Below are 8,888 nucleotides of genomic sequence, written 5' to 3'. Positions count from 1 at the left end.
TACATGTTTCTGACTCAGCTGGAACCTCTGTCCCACATGAAACAGATATTAAACCACATGAATAAGATATTAAACCATTTTTTGTTTAAGTTTCTTTATCTGTAAAAATCCTTAATTCATAGGAATGTTGTATCAATTGACATAGGAATAATGCTTAGCACAGTGCCTGATATAAGGAATGGCTAATAAATGTTAGCTATTTAAATTGCTAACATTGGGACATTGGGACATTTTATTTTACACAGACCTTGAGACATTTTATTTCCCACAAATTTCTTGTTCACCCTCCCCATAGACTCAGACTCAATTATTACCCTAAAATCAATCATGCCTGGTTCACTTCAAAAAATAGAATAGAAATAAATGTCATATCTAGAACCATTTCTCTTTACTTATCTATTGCTGCTTCCCTTTTCCTTTAGGGCAGCTTGGAGCAGGGTTTGTAACCGGAAGACCTACTTTGGGGAGGTCATTTAGCCCCTCTGAATATTCATGTTCTCATCTGAAAGGTGGAGATGATAATACCTGCTAGAGTGGACATTTGAAGTTTGCCACCCACCATGCTTTACTGCTACTTTTGGTAACTGCATGCTGACTTTCCTTTGGACAACTCACCTCTAGAAGTGAGTCTAATTGCCAAAGCAGTCAAAGTGTCTAGCTATTCCTCTGTCCACAGTGATGTGTCCAAAGATGGGCATTAACCAAATCAGTAACAGTGATACTCAAAAACGTCAGGATCACCAAAGAGTGAAAGAGACTATGGAGCCGATCCAGAGGGAAAGACCTTAATATTTTCCACAGTTTATAATTATATATTATTTAATTGTTTAATGTTTCTCTTTTGTTCTTGAGGACAGGAATAATGCCTGGTTTATTCACCAGTTTGTACCCAGTGTGTGTGTGTGTGTGTGTGTGTGTGTAGTAGGAGAAGAGAAAAAGGAAGGGGGGTGAGGAAGAATGCTCTTCATTGTAACAAAGTAAGTCTTAACTCCTGTCTACATTATAAGTTATACTAGAGGCCATGCACCAGTGGGGTCCCTCGGGCTGGCCTGCGGGAATTGGGCCAAAACCGATTCTCTGATATCCTCCAAGGGGTCGCAGATTGTGAGAGGGCACAGGCCAGTGCAAGGGACCCAATTGGTGCATGACTGGGGCTGGGAAGAGACTGAGGGATGGCTCCAGGGTATGTCCAGCCCGTCTCTCCCAGTCCTGATTGGCCGGACCCCAGCAGCAAGCTAACCTGCTGGTGGGAGTGTCTGCCCCCTGGTGGTCAGTGCACGTCATAGTGACCGGTCAAAAGGTCGGACACTTAGCATATTAGGCTTTTATTATATAGGACTAGAGGCCCGGTGCATGATATTCGTGTATGTGTGTGTTGGGGGGAAGTCCCCTCAGCCCAGTCTGCACCCTCTCACAATCTGGGACTCCTCTGCCTGCCTGCCTGATCACCTCTAACCAATCTGCCTGCCTGCCTGATCACCCCTAACCACTCACCTGCCTGACTGGTCTCCCCTAACCACTCTTCCTGCCTGCCTGATAGCCGCTAACTGCTCATCTGTCTCCCTGACTGCCTCTAACCACTTGTCTGCCTGCCTGCCTGATCGCCCCTACCCTCCTCTGCCTTGGCCCCTGCTGCTGCAGCTTCAGCCAGAATGACATCTGGAAGGTCATTTGGCTGTCCGATCTAATTAGCATATTATGCTTTTATTATTATAGATATCTACTGTTTTCAGGGTGGACCAACTGAGATAACAAATGTAAAAATATTTGGTAAACATAACACAGTATGCACATGTTGTTATTACCATATTTAATAACATAAGTCAAAGTTCTTCAGAAAGCAAACTATGTCTTGAAACAGTAATCACTTATTTTCACAAAATATCAAGGTAGGGTCCGGCCGATTGGGACTGAGCAAGACAGGCCTGACATTCCCTAAAGCCCTCCTGTGGTCCCTCCCCAACTGGCCAACCTCCTACATCCCTCCCCAGCCCTGATCGTGCACCGGTGGGGTCCCTTGGCCTGGCCTGCACCCTCTTGCAACCCAGAACCCCTTGGGGGATATCAGAGATTGGTTTCAGCCTGATCCCACAGGCCAGGCTGAGGGACCCCACTGGTGCATGAATTCATGCACTGGGCCTCTAATGTTGTATAAAAATATGAGAAGGTACAATGGTTATTTGTTTCAGGTCATGCACGTGACAGTAGCTCAGATGGCTTTCTTATCCATCAAACTTACAAATTTAGGCTAGTACCCCCGAATCTCTATTTTACCCTTTGAAATCTGTGCTTCATAAACCTGCTTGAATCCTTTTGAAAATATGTACTCTGTACTAATTACTTACAAGTGAATTTTATCAGACTTAATAAGTAAAATCTGGAGTAATTCAATTGTTTTATTATTTATAAATAAAACACCAATTAAAGAGAAACAGAAAAATGGTACCTAGTCCCTGTAAAAGCTGGTTTTATAAACTTGTAAAATAAAATACATTGAAATCAGAATAAAAATTGAAAGTGTATGAATAGTTCTTCCAAATGAACTCCAAGGTTTTAAAAAGGCGTTTCCTTTTTTTTAATCCTCACCTGAGGATATGTTTTTTACTGATTTTTAGAGAGAGAGGAAGGGGACGGGAGAGAGAAAGAGGGAGACAGGGAGAGGTGGGGGAGAGGGAGAGAGAGACCTATGGGTTGCCTCCATTACATGCCCTGACTGAGAATGGAACCACAACATTTCTTATACAGCAGGCATGTCAAACTCAAAGGCTAACATGGGCCAAATAAACAAGGCTTAAGTTTACGTGGGCCGCAAAAAACAAAAGCTTCAACTTTCATAGAAACATACGTTTATTTTGATAGACACATGCTGAATACAAATGAGTATTTGAGGGCTGAAATAAATGAATAATCATTAACATAAAATAATAGAACATTTTAAAAAAATTAATATTTTCCTTGAACATTCACTTACTAGACACTGAGTAACTGCACAAATTAATAAGTGCAACGCAAATAAACATTATTTTTCTTGTTTTCTGAAAGAGAAATATTTCCTATTGCGCACACCAAACAAGTCAGTACTAGACTAATAACGTGGCAATCGGCTGCTAAAATGTTCGCTGCTAGTATTAGTGGACAGAAATGGTGCACCTGCGCGTAGGCAAAAGGGAAATGGATGCAACACAATTATAGTAATCAGTCATCACAAGTCGAACTATGCTGTAGTTCGTTATTAATAATTATGTATAACAGGATATTGTAAAAATTAGGTTACGAAATTTTTATTAAAACGTTTCTCAAATACTGTTATATTGGCTGGGCTGCAAAAATATTCATTGTGGGCCGCATGCAGCCCATGGGCCGTGAGTTTGACATGCTAGGTGTACAGGACGATGTGCCAACCAACTGAGCCACCCACCCAGGGCAAGGCATTTGTTTTCTTAAATAGATCTATCTCTTTATGTCAATAGCATTAATTTAACTGGCAATCCTTTTTCTTTCTAGCTAAAGCAAAAGTAAACTTTAGCTCTTCTCCTGTTTCATTTCTCAGAAACTGAGTAAGTACAGTTGAAATGCTGCTTTATAGTATTTGCTCCATCTGACATGTCCTTGGTCTTAGCTCTAGATTAGGCTCCTTTAGGTAAAAGATCAGATAATCAGGTAATGAGGGTGATTTTTGGTCTTACCTGATAACAACAATGAATATAATAATGAAAGAATCATGAGCATGAATGCACACAGTTTTTCAGGCTGAAAAATATCCAATAAAAATGAAAAAAAATCAAGTGAGCTCTAATTACATCTTTTAAAGAAAGAATGAGGAAATAATAATTATATTTCTAATTAAAAAGAAGTTATCATAAAGAGGTCACTAGTAAAAGTTTAATACCAATTCAGGATAGTATTAGACTGATTATTTGTCAGGAAACAACATAAAATGCTTAAATTTCAGTCCAATAAAACCAACTCTTTTTAATAAACCAGGGTTACAAACTGCGACTATGAGGAGTCTGGTATTTTAATGAATGTACTGTACTTAAGGTTTGACCTTCAAAATGGTTATCCTGGGAGGCCATAAAGCAAGCCCAGAAATGCTAAAATAGTTCACTATATAGTTGGAATTTCTCTTTTGTAATTGCCGTTACCAGGAGCTTTTGCACCTCACAAGATCCCTTGTTGTTTTTGACCTCAAAAGGTCTGCATAACTTTTGACCCACTCAACTTCGTTTGAGATGACATTTAGTAGGTTCCTGAATTCAGATAAAACAAGTGTGTGTATTTAAAACAGTGTGTCAGGAACAAAAGGCCAATTCTATAAATATGTTGTGTGAAGGCACTACCCATAGAATAAGCCTACAGTTTCCAAAGTGAGAAAGAGTAAAATAATTTAGATTTAAAATGTTACGTTTATCAATTTCTCTACAATTGCATCTTAAATTAGGACAAAAACCAGCAGTCTGGATATGCAGATGTAGTATATTAAATTATAAACTGTGAGATTGAATTTTTAAAAAAGAGCAGCTCCTAGAAATTAATTCAATTTAACAAGCATTTATTGAGTGTATTCTATGTATGTTTAGTAGTGCTAGGAAATAGAAAAAAAATAATACACAGGACAGGTCTTCAAGTCACTTATATACTAGTAGAAGAGGAAGATGTACAATAACCACAACATTCTACTTCAATTCTAGAATTGAATATTCTAAATGAAACTGAAATCATAGTTGTACGTTAATTTATATTCAAACACTATAGTCTATATTTTCTCATATCTATCGTATTACCACTAGCATTTTGTAGCTTTAAAAATACATATCACCAAAGTACTTATATGCATATATACATAATCCATGGACACAGACAATAGTGTGGTGAAGGCCTGGAGGTGGGGGGAGGGTGGCAGTACAGGGTGGAGGAGGTTAATGGGGAACAAAAGGAGGACATCTGTAATACTATCAACAATAAAGATAAATTAAAAAGTAAAATAAAATTACATATTACATTAAAGTATACACATTTGTTTATATATTTGCCTCTAGATGGCCTATGACGGGGGTGGGCAACCCCTGGCACGTGTGCCAAACATGGCACGCCAGTAACTTATAATCTTCCATTTACAATTTTTTTCTTAGTATCGAGTTTTTTATTTTTCAGATAAATTCAGTGTAGGTGCATCTTAGATAAATAAATAATTTTACATAAAAAGTTATCTTAAAGACCACAGACATGGATTGACGAGAGAGGAAGAGCACTAAAAGTCCCACTGATAATATCAAATGGAGTCATAAAGTTTTCTGTCGGACTATCAGTGTACATGTATACATTAAAAAATAAATGTATTTTTCATCATCACATACTGTGTTTGTGTCGCTCAAATGAATTTTATTATTTCTTCAAAGTTCTTCACATACGTACACCTTAAGAGATATCAAGTAGGCGTAACATGTTCTCAAAAAATTAGGGTTGGCACGCAGAAGAATTTTGAGTCAGAGATTTTGGCACCCACTCACAAAAAGGTTGCCTACCGCTGGCCTATGAGCTCCTCCACAGCAAGAACTAGAGGTCACAGCATAGCAAAATGTTTAAGACATAGACAAAACTTGAAAGCAGTAAGAGAAAAAGAACTCATCATATATAAGAAAAACCCAATAATATCAGAAACTGATTCTTTGGAAATAAAGGTCAGAAAGCAGTGGGGTTATATAATCAAAGTGCTAACAGAAAAATACCCAAATACCTGCCAACCAAAAAGTGATATCCAGTAAAACTAATTTTCAAAAATGAAGGGGCAATAAATACATATCCAAATAAACAAAACTGAGAGGAATAACTGGTAGCACACCAACATCACAAAAACTACTAAAGAAAGTTCTTCAGGCTGAAAGCAAGTGCCCCCAGGTGTGACATGACTCCAAACAAAAGACAGAGCACCAGAAAATGAAATTATGGAATATAAGAAAGCATAAATGTGAATTTCTTCTTCTACCCAATTTAAAAAGGAATTGTACAAAACAATCTTGCGGATTACATATTGTTGGGTTCTAACATATAGAAATATAATATATATAACAGCGCAAAGGAGGTTGGTGGGAGCAAATCTGTATTGGAGAAAGAAATGACACCACATTGTAACTCAAATTCACAAGAACAAATAAAGAGAATTAGAAATGGTAAAAAAGAAGGCTAATAAAATAAACTCTATACATATGTATTTGCTTTCCTTTCTTTTCTTCTTTAAAAGATATAAAATTACTCACACTAATAATTACATCAACATATTGTTAGGTTTGTAACATATATACATGTGCGTGCATAGTAATAGCACAAAAAAAGGAAAAAAAGAAAATAGAGCTATACAGAAATATGATTTTTAATTTCACTGGAATTCAATAAGTATAAACCTGAAGTAGAATCTGTTCAGTTAAGATGTATAAGGGAATCCTGAGACCAATGACTAATAACAAAAAATATATAATAAATCATTATAAGAACTACTTACTTCAAAAAGAGAAAAAAATAAAGGAACAAAAAAGACATGAGACATATTAAAGACATATTACAGAGATGCACATGTCTTTTTGAGTTAGTATTTTGGATTTCTTTGAATAAATACCCAGAAGTGGAATTTCTAGGCCATAAGGTAGTTTTATTTTTAATTTTTTTTTTTTTTTTTAGGAATTTCCATACTGTTTTCCATAGTGATTGCAGCAATTCGCAATTCCACCAACAGCACACAAAGGTTCCCTTCTCTTCACATCCTCACCAAGATTTGCTTTTTGTTGATTCATTGGTGATAGTCATTCTTATAGATGCGAGGCAATAGCTCATTGTGGTTTTAAAATGCATTTCTCTGATGTTTAGTGATGGCGAGCATCTTTTCCTATGTCTATTGGCCATTTGCATGTCCTTTTTGAAGAATTGTCTACTAAGGTTCTCTGCCCATTATTAAAATTGGTTGTTTGTCTATTTGGAGTTAAGTTATAGGTGTTCCTTTTTTTTTTTTTTTGGATATTAATCCCTTATCAACTGTATCATTGGTGAATATCTTCTCCCATTCAACAGGTTGTCTTTTCATTTTCTTGATAGTTTCCTTTGCTGTGCAAAACTTTTTAGCTGGATGTAGTCCCATTTGTTTATTTTTCTTGTCCAAGGAGATATAAATCCCTCCCCAAAATTATTATGAGCAATCTCAAAGAGTTTACTGCGTATGCGTTCTCCTAGGAATTTTATGGTTTGGGGCCTTCATTTAAGTCTTTAACTCATTTTGACTTTATTCTTGCATATGGTATAAGAGAGAGGTCTAGTTTCACTTTGGGGATACGTCTATCCAGCTTACCCCAAATGATTACAGCGGGGCCTTGACTTACGAGTTTAATTCGTTCCGTGACAGAGTTCATAACTCAAATTACTCGTATGTCAAATCAAAAAGTGAACGAATGAGACATGTGATGCTGGGCTGATGTTGTGGCGTTCAGTATGACGTTTGCTGTGCCAACTAGCGGTGGGGTATCTGAAGCTGGCTCGTAATCTGAATTTTAGCTCGCAACTCAAAGCAAAAAATCGGCCGAGAGACGGCTCGTATCTCGAAAAACTCATTAGTCGGGACACTGGTAAGTCAAGGCCCCACTGTACTGAAAAGACTGTCTCTATTCCATTGTAAATTCTTGCCTCCTTTGTGATAGATTAATTGACCATACAGGTGTAAGTTTATCTCTGAGCTCTCAATTCTATTCCAATGGCTTATGTATCTTATTTTATGTCAGTACCATGCTGTTTTGACCACAGCCTTGTTGTATAGTTTGATATCAGGTAGCATGGTATTCCCAACTTTGTTCTTTCTCATGGTATTCCCAACTTCGTTCTTCCTGTGGCTATTCATGCTCTTCTGTGGTTCTATGTAAAATTTAGGATGATCTGATCTAGTTCTGTGGAAAATGTCACTGGTATTTTGTTAGAGATTGCACTGGATATATAGATTGCTTGGGGGAGTATGGACATTTTAAGAATATCATTTTTTGCTATCCAAGAACAGGGTATTTGCTTCTATTTATTTTATCTTCAGGTTCTTTCTTTAATGTCATAATTTTTCAGGTACAGGTCTTATACCACCTTGGTTAAATTTATTCCTAGGCATTTTGGTTGGTGTTTTTTTTTTTTTGGATGCAATTGTAAATGGGTTTGTTTTCTTAATTTCTCTTTCTGCTGGTTCATTATCCTATCTAATAAAAGACTAATATGCAAATTAACGGTCACTCCCTCACTCTGTCACTCCCTCACAAAGATGGCGGCGGCCACAGAACTGGAGTGAGCAGGAGGTTTGGGTTACCCCTGGCAATGTAGGAAGCCAAGCTTCCTGCCTGCCCTGGCCGGCACTGGGCTCCGTTCAACGCTACAAAATTTCAGTTATAGGAGATAAATAAATCCTAGATACCTGGTTCCAGCCACTGTGGCCTCCACTCAAGGAGGGGCTCAGAACCTGGGTTTCCAGGGGCAACCGAGGCTTCGAGACGGACCAAGGCTACAAAGTTTCAATTATAGAGGATAAATAAATCCCAGATACCTGCTTCCTGCCCACAGCCATGGCCAGCCTGAAAACGGCCCTCAGCCCCTCGCCCAGGATGGTCAGGCACCCCAGTGGGGAATCCCACCCTGAAGTGGGTGTGGCCAGCCTGAAAACAGCCCTCAGCCCCTCACCCAGGCTGTCCAGGCACCCCAGTGAGGACCCCCACCGTGATCTGGGACACCCTTCAGGGCAAACCAGCCAGTACCCACCCGTGCACCAGGCCTCTATCCTATATAGTAAAAGGGTAATATACAAACTGACCCTAACAGCAGAAAGACTGGGAATGACTGGTCACTATGACACACACTGACCACCAGGGGGCAGG

The 8,888-nt window shown here is 38.4% G+C and overlaps 1 long non-coding RNA gene across 1 annotated transcript in view; it reads right to left on the bottom strand.

Moving 5' to 3' along the window:
• Positions 1-377: 377 nt before the first annotated feature.
• Positions 378-8,888, bottom strand: part of LOC107183048 — a 12,371-nt gene continuing 3,860 nt past the window's right edge. The window contains exons 2-3 of the long non-coding RNA XR_001513826.1: positions 3,687-3,750; positions 378-502 (exon numbers count right to left, since the gene is read on the bottom strand). This is a non-coding gene — a long non-coding RNA (uncharacterized LOC107183048). The remainder of the gene's footprint in view (positions 503-3,686; positions 3,751-8,888) is intronic.

This window comes from Myotis davidii, unplaced genomic scaffold, assembly GCF_000327345.1.
Source record: "Myotis davidii unplaced genomic scaffold, ASM32734v1 scaffold110, whole genome shotgun sequence".
Lineage (NCBI taxonomy): Eukaryota > Metazoa > Chordata > Mammalia > Chiroptera > Vespertilionidae > Myotis > Myotis davidii.
The sequence above is the reverse complement of the archived record's forward strand: the minus strand, read 5'-3'. Positions and strand labels throughout refer to the sequence as shown.